This window comes from Gouania willdenowi, chromosome 5, assembly GCF_900634775.1.
Source record: "Gouania willdenowi chromosome 5, fGouWil2.1, whole genome shotgun sequence".
Lineage (NCBI taxonomy): Eukaryota > Metazoa > Chordata > Actinopteri > Blenniiformes > Gobiesocidae > Gouania > Gouania willdenowi.
Genome location: NC_041048.1, coordinates 33,794,754 through 33,809,526, shown reverse-complemented (window position 1 = coordinate 33,809,526; position 14,773 = coordinate 33,794,754).

The following is a 14,773-nucleotide window of genomic DNA, read 5'->3' as shown; positions in this document are numbered from 1 at the left end:
AGTGTGCCACCATTCTCATTACACTAGTTCTTGGTATACCCATAATACTGATGCACAAACTACAGGAGAACTTGAGGAAAAGTTGTTGCTGTGTACAGATCCTTGCAACATTATCATGCTGCAACATGAGGTGATGGTTGTCAATGAATGGCACAACAATGGGCCTCAAGATCTCATCACGGTATCTCTGTGCATTCAAAATGCCATTAATAAAATGCACCTGTGTTCATTGTCCATAACATACGCCTGCCCATACCATAACCTCACCGCCACCATGGGCCACTCCATCCAAAACGTTGAACCACTCACCCACACAACGCCACACACGCTGTCTGCCATCTGCCCTGAACAGTGAAAACCGGGATTCATCCGTGAAGAGAACTCCTCTCTAATGTTCCAGATGCCATCGAATGTGAGCATTTACCCACTCAAGTCGGTTACGATGACAAAATGCAATCAGGTTGAGACCCCGATCAGGACGACGAGCATGAAAATGAGCTTCCCTGAGACGGTTTCTGACAGTTTGTGCAGAAATTCTTTGGTTATGCAAACCGATTGTTGTAGCAGCTGTCCGGGTGGCTGGTCTCAGACAATCATGGAGGTGAACATGCTGGATGTCGAGGTCCTGGACTGGTGTGGTTACACGTGGTCTGCGGTTGTGAGGCCGTGCTGTGTGATTAAATTGGACATTTTTAGAGTGGCCTTTTATCATAATCAGAATCAGAAATGTTTTAATGGCCAAGTACAGTTTTTAGGACAGTATAAGGAATTTCTCTTGGTAGTCGGTGCACGAAACAAAGAACAAAGAAACAACCCAGCAACAATCATAATAATAATGATAAATATAAAGGATGAGGGATAAATAAAGGATAGAGAGAAAATAAAGGATAAATAGGATAAATATGTATATATACAGTGCAGCAGATAATGTCATCATGGAGGTGGTGATCGGGTGGTGTGGGGTGTGTTCATGTGGATGGTGGCAGAGGGAAAGAAGCTGTTTTTGTGTCTGGAGGTTCTGGTCCTGATGGACCGAAACCTCCTTCCAGAAGGGAGAGATTGAAACAGTTTATGACCGGGGTGGGAGGGGGTTATTGTGGCCAGCCTAAGGCACACCTGTGTAACAACCATGCTGTCTAATCAGCATCTTGATATGCTACACCTGTGAGGTGGGATGGATTATCTCTGCAAAGGAGAAGTGCTCACTAACACAGATTTAGAAACATTTGTGAACAACATTTGTGAACAATATAGAAACAGGTATTTTGTGTATATAGAAAATGTTTTAGATCTTTGAGTTCAGCTCATGAAAAATGGGAGCGAAAACAAAAGAGTTGCATTTGAATTTTTGTTCAGTGTATGTTTAGGGAACATGTATGTTGTGTATGGAACATGTCACAGAACCCTAAACATGCATATATACTATGTGTATAAATGTAACGATTCACTCAACTCCCGATACGATTCGATTCACGATACTGGGTTCACGATACAATTCTCTTACGATTTATTTTACAAAATGGGACTGTAGACATATGATGACTGAAAAATGTTCCTTTATTTTTTTGGGTTCAAAACTATAAAAAACTGTACTGTTTTCCTTTTATTTTTCATTGTCAAAATAATCCCTTGATAAACTATTCAAAACAATGCAATTTAACTAAAAATAAATCTTGAATGAAATAAATAAAGGAATAATACAAATGAAGAAGAAGCCTATTAATTTAAATTCTGGTTCTATAGTAAACAATGCAAAACTGCATAATAGTTCCTTTTCTTTTTAAAAGTGCAACTGAAAATGTATTTTGTGCCTTAACAATTGGACTTAAAAAAAAAAAGAACAGTCATTGCACTGTATTTAGGTCAGATATTTGTTTGGACCAGCGGGGGGCGCTGGTAACCCAGTGGTCGGTTGGCATGCAGATATCTTGCAGTGAAGAAGAGATGCTATGCTAGCAGACAGAGCTAATAGAAACACGTGACTTTTACAGATATTCACATAATATTACAGATATTCTTTCGGTGCTAAAGGGGAAAGGAATCATTTATGAATATGTTTAAGAGTAGAAGGCGGCCAGAAAGAAAGTAGTAGCAGATTCCGCCCGACGCCAACACTTCTGGATAGCGCCCTCTGCTGTTTTTAAAAGAAGTACTGCGATTCAATTTTCATAGTATTGATGTGAACAATCATACCTATGAATCGATATTTAACTGCCTTACGATTAATCGTTACATCCCTAATATATATATTGGCCCTACAGACAGTGAAGGACGGGGAAGTTGTCGCTTGAAGTTGCTTGAAAAGTTAAAATTTTTTAACTTTGAGCAACTAGGTCGCACAGGACCTAGTCGCCCGAGTCATTCAAGTCAGGTCGCTTGAAGGGAGTTAGCTTGAAGTTGCGTCATTTACATAGATTTTGAATGTAATCTAGTCACTTCAGTCGTTTCAGTCGCGTTCGGTGTGAACGCACCTTAAAAGGGAATCACAATGTTTTACCGAAAGAATTTTCGGAAACAAATATGTTATGCAATAATAAGTATACTATCAATCCAATCCTTTGCATTTTTTTTTTGTCTTCACCAGGGGTTTGCAACTAATTTTCACTCAGGGGTCAAATACCGAGCCGTTTCATTTCAAGTTGGCCACAAATTTTAGGTAGAGAAAATATCGCAGCAGTTTAATCATGAAACTGACATACACAGTATATAAGGCACCGACAAGATACAAGGACCAAATTAAAGGTATCGTTCTCTGCAGGCTGAGATGGATTGACACCCTGTTCAGGGTGTACCCCTCCCTAATGCCCATTGAAATCGGCACCAGCAGACCCCCGCAACCCTGACAAAGGGAGCAAGTGGGTCAGAAAATGGATGGATGGATTCCCTGATCTTCACTTTGAAATCCCTTAATTTTTTGACCAATGTTTGTGTGATTTAAGTGAATTTTGTGGGTTTGTTTGTGAGAAATTGCAGGAATTTTGAAAATGTAAGTTCTTTAAACAATTTGCGATTAACTTCTATATTTTACTCAGGCTCGGGTTGTGTTTGGGTGCTGCCTGGTAAATTTGCGGTCAAGTGATGAGTTTCGATTAGCGCGTGGCTGGCCTCTGGAAAATAAATAAAGAATGTTTTGAAAACGTTGAGACAGCTCATTCTTGAGCTGTGTGTGTGCACAGATTGGAATGGTGTTGAACCGTTGAGGCCCATTACATCTCTAATGGGCTTGAGAAAAATTGCGAGAGCAAATATTGAGGAATTTCTGTAAATTTAGAGGGACTGAGATAACTACTACTAAATTATTTGGTAAATTACACAATGATGAATGTTTTCTCTGGCAGTTACTTTCTCTTGTGGGCCAATTTGGTTGCTCTAAAAGGCCGTATTTGGCCCTCGGTCCCAGAATTTGACACTTGGTATAAACTTATTGAAATGGAAACTGTTAAGCATGTCTGTTGTTCGTCTGGGCTTGCTTTAATATTTCTTAGTGGTGGAACATGCTGGTCTTCTTCAACCTGTAATAAGCTCTATAGAGACTGACTGTCATGTCTTATTGATGGGGGGATGACAGCACTTGATTTCACTCTTTGATAAAATACTCAAATAATACTGACATAAACAGAGGACCAAAGGATGTGTTGGAGAATGCTTGTAAGTAAGTAATGTTTATTTATATAGAGTCTTTCACAGACAGAGGTCACAAAGTGACACACCAATGGGACAGAGCTGCCATGCAAGGCACTAGTCAACCACTGGGAGCAACATAGGGTTCAATATCTTGCCCAATCGAATCCCCAACCTCTCAATCAGAGGACGATCCCCTCTATCATCTGAGCCACAGTCGATGGATGGATGGATGGATGGATGGATGGATGGATGGATGGATTTTATCAAATTTGAGACATTCCAAAAGAAGAAAAGGAAAGAAAACATTTGGAAAAAGTTAGACCAATCTCTTTATTTCTATATAAAACAAGTTGCCTGAATAGAACATCACAGTTACTCATTTACAGATATTTATGTCATATTTATGGAGACTCCATAAAGAAGGAAATAAAGTGTAAAAATCCTGTGAAGATGCTGTTTAATGATATTTATAATGGAGCCTTAAATCAGCCTTGTTGGAGCCTCCGTAGAGTTTAGTGCAGAGCAGTTTGTTCTGATCCTCCAAAATGTTGTGCCTCACCTTGTTTGCTCCTGGGAGTGTTTTCCGCTCATCCCATTAAGAGCCCAATAATTCATTTTCAAGATCGTTTTGCACTAATTGAACACATCTCATCAATCCAATTTTTTCACCATCTTTAAGGACACCTGCCTGCCTTTATGACAGCCGAGCGGGGGTGGGGGGTGGGGGGAGAAGACCCTGCTGCTTGTCACCGAAAAAAGAAATCACATTTTCCAAATTAAGATTTCAGATAAATGACCTTACACAGTAAAAGAAATCAAAGAAGTATGGGAATGGGGTAAATTAGATTCTTTGGCGTCTAACAGTATATGACTTTAACCAACTGGGGATTCTCTCCACTGTGGAAGAAAGCAGAATTTCCTAAGGCATCTTTACCACATGGGACCTCCTGATGATCCATGGGGTGTTGGTAAAAAGCCTTCAAGTTATTCAATCCACTAAAAGGCTAAATAGATTTTTTTTTTCTATTAACATTTAGGCAGTATTGCTCTGATTTAGGGCTTCTATCCTGGTTTCAGGCAATTTATTTCATTTCTCTGAGTCAATATTCTCTATTCAATTTGAATAGCTTAATGACTGACTCTCTTATCAATTTTGATATCAACACTGATTCTAACAGTGCTAAATATACACTGTGTTGAATCCAATCAAAAAACATTTTACAGTGATCCTATTATTTTCTCCAAAGGTCCCCTGACCTTTGAGCAAAAATAATTAGATGGCGTGTAGCTTTTTGTGATTGACACATTGTTGGTCTTTGATGGGTTAGTGCTAAAACACAGGTAGAAACCAAGACAACGACCTTAAATAGGTATAATTATAACATTTGTCCAACAATTATTTCAAGTTTTTGCACCCAATGACAGCTGGATGGATGGATACAGTATATACAGCCCAGAATGGGAACAGAGTCTTTCTATGAGAAAATGGGTTGAACCAAAACCTAGTTCTACAACTTTTTTTTAGTTTGAACAGAAATGCTGTTCATATTCCTCACAATAATATTTGTCGACATGTGTTCACCTGATTATAATAAAAATATTAAGGCTAATTAACTCATAAAACCTCTGAAAATGCTTTTCTGGATGTTTTCAGAACTTACAGTGTGGGTGAAAGTTCAAGACATGGACCTGAATGTGATCTGAAGGTATTGCTGTGTAGGAATGAAGACATTGGGCCAATCAGTATTTGCAGACATGCGGTATTGAACTGGAATCTCAGCTGAATAAACACTTTTTGGAATGTCGGAGGAAACTGGATAAAACCTCATGTACACTTTAGTTAGAACATGCAAACTCAAGTAACATTTACCACTAATCGTCCCCCACACCAACATAAATGATAGAAAGAAAATATTTGAAGTGCACTTCTGCACTTTTCTTTATGATCACACATCTGGACGACTCAGTCGTTTGAATACCTGTAGTGCTATAGCCACACAGCTTTAATATAATACTGTTGGTTTGACTCCCATGGTGTAGGGTTGTACTGTTTTTTTCCCAGCCCAGTCCCAATGTCACAAAAATGACTTTGTCATTTTCTGTGCATGGCAACATGATTTACATACATATTTTGTGCTGCAAGGAACAACTTTTTTTCATGCTTTTCCATGCTTTCATACTGCGCGACACCATTTTTTTCGTGGTTTGAGGCACAAATATGTGTAGAGCTGCTGGGAACCAATTGCAAACCAATGTATGTGAATGGGATTTATCCCTTTAACCATAACTCTTACCCTAACCCTGAAGTAAATGTTATAATAAGAGGTAATAAGATTGCACAAAACACCATCCAATTGAAACACATGAGCTTGAAAGTCGGAAATCATGTTGGCATGTATAAATATAGAAATATCACATTTTCCTGTGAGATAATGTTTATTTTCCAGATGCTAGCCATGATTTTCTGCAGTTATTCCAATTTCCTCCCACAGACCATGAATATGTCATGTTATGTTTTCTCTGTGAAATGCTTGTGAAAGTGAAAGTTGTTTTAGGGCCGGGGTCTACGACCTTTATTCTCAAAGAAGCCATTTTGCCTAATCTCGCCTGGATTAAAGTCCTTCCGGAGCCGGAAAAAATACCTTCTCCATGAAGACAATACAGTGTATAAAATTCTATACAGTTAAAATAGTATGAAATAATTTTATGAATAAATAGATTTGATGGGCTACAAAAAATTACTTGAATTTGATCAGGTGACGTGAAATGCTAATTGCTAATTTCTTGCAACATATCAAGCATGCATATTAAGGCGGCATGTTGGCAATTAAATCAATCTTTCCCAACACAATTAAAATCTGTATTTTCTTCCAGAATAGTGTTTTTGTTGGTTTAATTATCTTACTCGGGAATTAAACTTAAGGTTAGCCACAGGTGCAGGAAAGTTGATGGTCTGTAGATGTCGGTGGCCGAGTTATTGCACAATGTGATTTATTTTTAGGTTAACCAACTGTTTTATCATAATTTAATTTGAAGTTTATGTCATTATTAATCAATACCCTCTGTAAGAAATAAAAATCCAATTTTTTTAAATATTTTTTAAAATCTACAGGGAGCCATTGCAAAAGAGTCAAAGAGCCACATGACGAGCCGCAGGTTGCAGACCCCTGTTTTAGGGGGATCATGGGTTAGCGATTGGAGTCTCGCCCTGATTAGAAAGAATTTCACAACGGTGATGAATAAAGTAGACAAAAAAAAGAAGAAAAAATACCATCCTGACAACTCTCTTACCCCCTCAAAACATGCTTCGCATGCCCCATGGTATCCCACTGGGTCAAACAGCAAAGAATCATTTTATTGTATATGTCTCAAGTTTAAGTCTAAGTTTGTAAACGTTTGTTTTCTCTTTTTGCTCAATTGACAGATGCCAGCTAATTAAAAAAAAAACTATAGATGATCTTTCTGTCACAATGGATTAAATTAGTAATTATTGCATAGTAAAACTTACCTGAAGTAGTAATGTTCTGTAGTTTTTCTCCGGGATTATAAATGGATGTGATTAAAAAAAAAAAATGAAATCTGCAGTATCTGGTCAAATTCTATAGACATTTTTGTCAATTGACCTTTTTTTTCTTTTTCTTTTTAAATGTATATACAGACGTGGTGAGACGGACCTATTATCAGACACCAATTTGCTCCTTCAAATAATCAATGTTGGCTGCGATTCAAGCTCATCTCCAAAGGCTAAATGCTTGAATTGATCATTGATGCCTTCTCACCAATAAGCATTTAGAAATGACTAATTGTTGGCGCTAAGAGAAGCCTGGCCATTTGCTATTAGTGTAATGATGATATGACATCAGACAGTTTCCGTAAAGCATTGTCTTGTTGTTATTGGCCAAGACAAATTATGATTGGGTTTGCTCAGTGCACATTATGAGATGCTCCTTAAGTAATGTCTATGAAGCAAAGCTCTGTGCTGTGTCAGGGCGATAATAAGAGTAGTGATTCATTTATACTTTAAGAGTCAAAAGGTGCACAGTGTTGGACCAGTGTTCGGTGTTATTTGTCCTTGGTGATGGGAATGGTGGATGCTCCTTGAGACAAAAACTAACGCCCAAATGTGATGCACAAGTCATTGATATTCCAGCTTTGCTTAAACATGCTGTCATTTTATCTTTCTCATTACAGTCATTAACGTTATACATCTCTGATACATCTCATTACAGAAACAGAGGATCTGTGGCCCTTCATGGTTGCATATCTTTTAAATGCTCAGATAAGCACCTTGTTAGGTCCACACAACAGCTTGTAATGGTTTGTGATAATGTGGCTTCATTCCCACTGATATCTCACACTTTTCCTTTCTTTGATGGTTTTTTTTAGTTCCAATGGAAAATTAATGGAAGTTTAAATGGGTCCAATTTATCTGGATGCAGTCTTCATGAACTTATAATTGTACCCAGGCACGTCTCACCTGTGGGGGATGTGGGGGATGCGACACCTGCACTTTCACAAAAACAAAAATTCCCCCCTCAGTTTTTACAGAGGGATTCATTGTTGAAAATGTATTGGTCCAGTTTGATTGATTGAATGGTGATTAAACCAATCACAGCCAGCCATTTGATGAAGCTGCCTTTCCGAGAAGGTAAATAAAGAGTTAACAGCGATGAGTAACGTGTAAGGGGAATAACAGGTGGCAAAAAATGTTCCAAAAGTGTGGCAAAAAAAGAGTAAAAAGTGACTAAAATGTGCCAAAAGCAGTCAAGAGTGGCAAAAAATTGACAAAGAAGAGAAAGCAGGTGGTATGTAATGGCAAAAGGTAGCTTAAATGAGCAAAACAATAGTAAAAAAGGGCAAAAATGTGGAACGAAAAGGGGGAAAACGGACAAGTGTTATTTAATTGGGCAAAAGGTAGCTTATTTGGATGAATAGTGGCAAAAAATGGTAAGATTGGACAAAAATTGGATAAAAGTGGCAAAAAGAACTTGAAAATGAGGAAAAAGGGATATTTATTGGCAAAAGGAAGCTAAAGTTGCAAAATGGCCAAAGAAAAAGGTAAAAAGGTTTTCTGGGGGAATAATAATTGAAATTAAGGCATAAAGAACCACATGTTAAGTATAGCAGAGTAATAACAGCTTTATTATGGTTTTAGTAAATTCATTTAATAAACTAAAATGGGAGTCGACGGTTAGGCACCGGCAGACCACTGTGACCCTGAAATACAGGAACAAGCAGGTCTCAAAATGGATGGATGGATGGATGGATGGAAGGATAGTCGACGGTTGCCCTACCCTTAGAATACCCTCACTTTTAAAATCAATGCTCCACCCCTGATTGTACCTGTGCATCTCATGTGCACGTGGTCCATACATATGCTTTCACTTTAATCTTTCACTGTATTTTTAGCCATTTCTCATTTTTCTGTTGAAGCCCCAAAAAGTCTTTTCCATCTACAACTTAGTTCCTGCCAAATATTGACTTTGGGATCTGATTATTAAGCAATTTCCACAAAACTTCAAATTACTATCTGAACAATTATTTTAAAGACATTACTAGACCCAGTAGACCCCCAAGGTCTTGAAACTGATTATGCAAAAAGATAATTGCTATGAAGATTTAAAAAAGAATGAAATTGGTTTGACAAACCTATAAGTTGTTAACTACTGCTCACTGTAAAAGAATATATTTGCTGACAAGGCCACAAAGAAGCAGAACAGAGGAGGTTTTTCCCCGTGTGCTCAGGTGGGCGGGAGGTGCGCCTCTCTTTATTATCGCAGCTAATGGTGTTCCAGATCTGTGCTCAATTATACGGGATGAGATGAACTATTAATTAATAATTCTTCTGATAGATAAATTGTGCCATATTCTGCTTTTTACAGATGAGAGAGGCTATTGACCAACAGTGGCCCCTGTTTCAAGCCTGTCCTTACAGATGTGCAAGCTTTATCTCACTAACCCCCCCCCCCCCCCCCACCACACACACACACACACACAAGTATTGCTCTAAATGTCCACATGCCGTCAGCAGCCATCCATGTTTGTCTGATTTACTGTGTGCAAAGCCAATGTGGCATAATTTGTGTTTTAAGAAAAGGTATTAATCCTTTCCCACTTTGAGGAAAATGGTTATTTTTTTTTCTCTTTCCTCAGGTTAAACGTACACTGCCTGAAAAATGACACCTCCTCAAAGTACTTTTGAGCAAAGGCTCACTTGTATAATTTTCCCATAAGCTGGCAGCGTTTAAGTGTAGAACGGAGGAATTATATGCCTCTGAATGGCTTCCTTAATAGTGATATCACTTCCTAGAACAAAAGAAGGTGGTTTGAGGATGAGCCAGGGAGCGCTGATGCCGGCTCGATTGGGCCATTTCCATGGCTTCCATTAAGGTCATGCACTGCACCAGCGTGCCAGAGAGTGCATGAGTGACAACACAGCCAAGACGGATGGAGCACTCTCCCACAAACCTCGTTAAGACTGAAATCACTGGGAAAAAAAATAATAGTTATTAAATTAATTGCAGTCATAATGTCGTAAAATATGTGTCAAAAAATTATGTGTGGTTCGATTAACACATAACATGGGTGTCAAATCTGTAATAAAACCCTAATCAATAAAACAATAACCGTGTTGTTAAAAGCAGTCATTGAAAGGTGTTGCTGGCAGTCAGCACCAGGGGTGAGCAACCCTTTTAATATAAACGGATTTCATCTTTCCACCACCTCAACTAAATCACCTCAATGTTTGTGTATACAATTAAAATAAGATAATAAATTGCAGCGCTGGATAGATTGTGAATGCTCCTTTCGACCCCATAGATCAGGCTTTTGTCAGTGACCCACAAAATGTATGTCTAACAATCTGTTGATTACAATGCGGTGCAACCGGAGACGACCGGCACAGGATACATTATTTTAACATATTGTTATGTCCAAATCGATAAGTATTAAATGAGCGCTAACGACCACTATTAATTAAACTTCAGGAATCTTTTATTGGAAGAAGTTAGCGCTTGTGTTTCCTGATTTAATAAATGGTTTATTTTCTCCTTTTTGTCGGCACTAACCATTACGCCTGAACGACTGCTCTTTTATCTTGAAAATGAAACGAGGCGAGCCACAGTTTATTTGCGATGATAACGCGTCACTTGAAGGGCATATGGTGAAGTAACGGCGTCACACAAATTGCCTGCTGCCTACAGTGAAACCCCTCCTCCCTTTGTGCTTCATTTTTTCTGGCCCTTGAGATATTTTTATTTTATATCACACTCGAGTTTGTACAAAATCCTTTGAGCAAGGATGTCAATTTGGCAGTGAAATAGTTTGTGCAAAGGAATCATTTGGATTGGAATTTAATGGCATTGCAATTCAAACTTGGGAGTTGCAGTATTTGGCAGAGGTGTAAAGAGTACTGATATATCCTACTAGGGCAGGGTGATATGGACCAAACCTCTTATGTCGATATTTTTTTCTCAAAATGACTATATACGACATAAATCTCCATGATTTTAACTCAAAGTCTTACCAGAAAGACAATTCAAGGTTAAATTTGCTGATGAAAAATGCCACACAGATGCATTTATTAACAAACAGTTGCACAAAATGTGTCACTTTTAGCTTTTCCTACTTTAAAGGACAGCACGTGTGAGTGAGTTCTGTAGTGTGGCTAGTTTAGGGGAAGGTCTGGGTTAGAATGCACTCAGCAATCCATCTAACTGTACTTTTTATGCTGTTATGAGAAGTAGTGAAATCAGTGACTCCCAAAACAAGTGTCTTAAAACAAAATAAGCTATAACAAAAAAAAAAAACCCACTGAACAGACCGACGTTGAAACAACGTTGAAATGACGTGATGGCCTGAGGTTGAGAAGACGTCTTTGGCGGGTGCAAAATGAAAGTTTATACAACGACGTATTCTAGACATCCCAAAAAGACGGATAAGAAAGGTGGCACATGGTGGGTTTGATCCCTAGACCTTATGCTTTCAAGCACTCTTCCTTACCTATTCAGCTACCATACCTACACTATTAGAGCGTGGAGGAGAATCAGTGAGGAGGTGGTAATAGCAGGTAAAAGTTCTGTCTGTAGCACTGAGCTAGGATAGCATTAGCCGCTAATCACACCGGCTTTTTTCACTGGTGGTTTATGTTTATGAGAGGAGAAAAAGGAGCACAGCTCCTCGCTTCAGCAGGCAGTGATACTCACCAAGTTGGATGTCTCGCTGGTGGGTGAACGCAGCATTAGCCAATCAGGACTCATAACACAATGCGCGTTCATACGCTATAAAAAAAGATGCATCCAAAATTGCACTGTAAAAAATCTGCGAAACACGATATAGTGAGGGACTACTGTATATATATATATATATATATATATATATATATATATATCAGTGACGTGCCGTCAGGGTAGGCAAGGTAGGCAGTGCCTACCCAAGGGTGAATTGATATTTAGATTTTTTGTTTTAATTATAATATAATTAGCGTTTCATAGCCCAAATTACTAAACAGCGCTATTTCCTGGAACAGCTGCACAGCCTTTTTTTTTTACACTTTGCTGTAAGGCAGAGGGAGGCCACGCCCCCTCCCAAAGGCACGTTGCTCCTCTGCCTCTGTTCCCATTATTTGTTTTTACGTGTTTGCGCATGCGCAGTCAGGTCCTCAAGATGACAACCATTTATGTGGAAAGGCAGCGTGGAGAGCTGCCTTTGCACGTAACCGCGCTATGCTAAATGCTATACGTAAGTTCACAGTACATTAGTGAATAGATGCCACGTGACCGCTGCTGCTACGTTCTCTAGCTAGTGGGCGGGTTAACACTACAGGCAGGATGACAATGCCAAAGATGATAGAGAAACTTTTTTTTTGAGGAAAAACGACAGCTTTTAAAAGATGGGAGACCAACACCTGAGTTACCAGAGCTTCAGCAAAGGTAAGGTCAGAACATGTTTCTCTGGGCCCTCCCCTCGGGGGGTTGGGCGCGGGGGTGTGGGGGGGTGTGGGGGGGGGGATGGGGTGGGGGGTCTGGGGGTTGGGGGTTGGATGGGTGGCGTGGTGCGCTGGGTCCTTGGCTCCTTGGGGCTTTCTCGGGTGTGTATGGGGGGGGCGATGGCTGCCTCTCGGCTTGGGATCTTGGGGGCGTTCGGGGGGCTGCTTGGCCGTGGGGTGGTCGCCGGGGGCCCCCAGATTGCCCGCTCTTGCTGCTGGCCTGGCTGCTTCTTCGGGCCCGGGAGCGGCTCGTGGGTTTTGCAGTGGCGGTTCTTGGAAATACATTTGTCATGGATGCACTGGCCTTGGGCTGTGGGATAACACTCATACTGGGCTCAACCACAGACACGTTGTTCCCAAATACCTGTTTTATGGAATTTCCACTCACTTCTTCCTCTGTTCACAGCCACCACCATTATTCCTAAGCCGCACACTGTTCACCAAACTGGCTTGATAACACAACAATAAGCACAATATACACAACCACAATTTCACATCGCATCACTTGAAACCTAACGACTACTCCCCACCCATTCCATTTCCTATCTTGTATCCCTCTTCCCTGTTAACTTCCCCACCCCTCTCCAACCCCTCACCTTGGTGTAACACTGCCCTCTCTTTTTTACACCCTCCCTTTAATAAAGTATTTCTTACCCTTCCCTAGGGAGAGCTGGTGATGGTCACAATTATGCAATGAAATAAATAAATTTATTTAATTGCAATAACAAAATATGCATTGCTGTTAAAAGATTTCACTTCTTGTTGTGTTAACCTTCAACAGCATGTGCAGACAAAGGAAAAAAAAAAAAAAAGAACATGTTTCATACTTTTCACAGTGAATGGTACAAAAGGAAGGATTGGCTTTGTGGATGCTCCTCACTGAGGCTGTTCTGAGTTGTTGTCATTTTCTCTGTGTTTCCAACACAAACAACAGATGCGCTGCCGTGTCATGAGATATATCTTGTTGGGAGAGTTTGGAGGCTATATTAATTAATTGTTTATGTTTCTTTAATGGTGTTTATGATGTTGATTTTGTTAGATGGCTAAATGCTTGTTCATGTGGATCTTGTTGGGTTATGAATTTTATATTTTGATAAGCGCATTGAGATGATTTTTTTGGAAATTGCTTTATACAAATAAAATTGAATTGAATTAACACTTCCCAGCAGAAACATATGAAATTGTCATTGGTGGTCTCGATTTGCAACGTGCCTACCCAAACCTAGCGGTCACGGCACATCACTGATATATATATATATATATATATATATCGATATAGGCGATATTGTAATTTTCTCTATCGCTAAAATAGAAAACTCGATATGTCTTGAATATAAATATATTGCCCAGCTCTATACCCAACTGAAGTAAGGTACTGTTACATGATTGAAATTGTACACAAAATGCTCAAGTGCAAGTAAAAAGTAGCTCAGTTGAATAGTACTGAAAGTAAAAGTTACTAATTACTTTCACCCCCCATGTTTAGAAATAAACTCAAAAAAGTACAAGTACCAATTACAGGTACTGTATGTGCGTGCTTGTAATCCGTTACTATTGCGCATTGCAAAACATAACAAAGTTGCATAACTACAAAAAAGTACACATTTATTGTTAGAGTGCCATAACTTTTGATTAAAACATGTTTATTATGTGTCCATGAGAAATGTCCCCAAATCCTGGTTCGTTCGGAATCCTTTTAAAAGCACCAAGTCCCTCCCCCTTTGAAAAGCAGCTCCGAGATGAATTCTGCTGCGGTCACGAAGACGTTTATCCACAAGCTTTGTACCTGGACTTTTCTTTTCTTGTTTAGTAGAAGTTTTATACGTTAGCAATCGTGGAATGGGTAGCTGGAGTTTCGGGGCGCTCCTCCATGACGCTATGCTGCTTAGAGTTATACCTGTTTGAGACGCACGGCCTCATTTCCGTGCACAGTTTACATACGTTTCACTTTGATTGACAGTCCTCGCTCCAGGAAATCAAAGCCTATTGGCTGGGCACATCATTTCCATTTGTATAAGGGTCTATAGGACAAAGGAGGGACTTACAGTATATACATTAACGTATATGAATGACCACTGGCAGCAGACCATAGTAAATGACTAGTTGGGTATTTAGGTTTTTTTTTTGCATTTAAAATAAACATACATAAACATAGATTTCTCA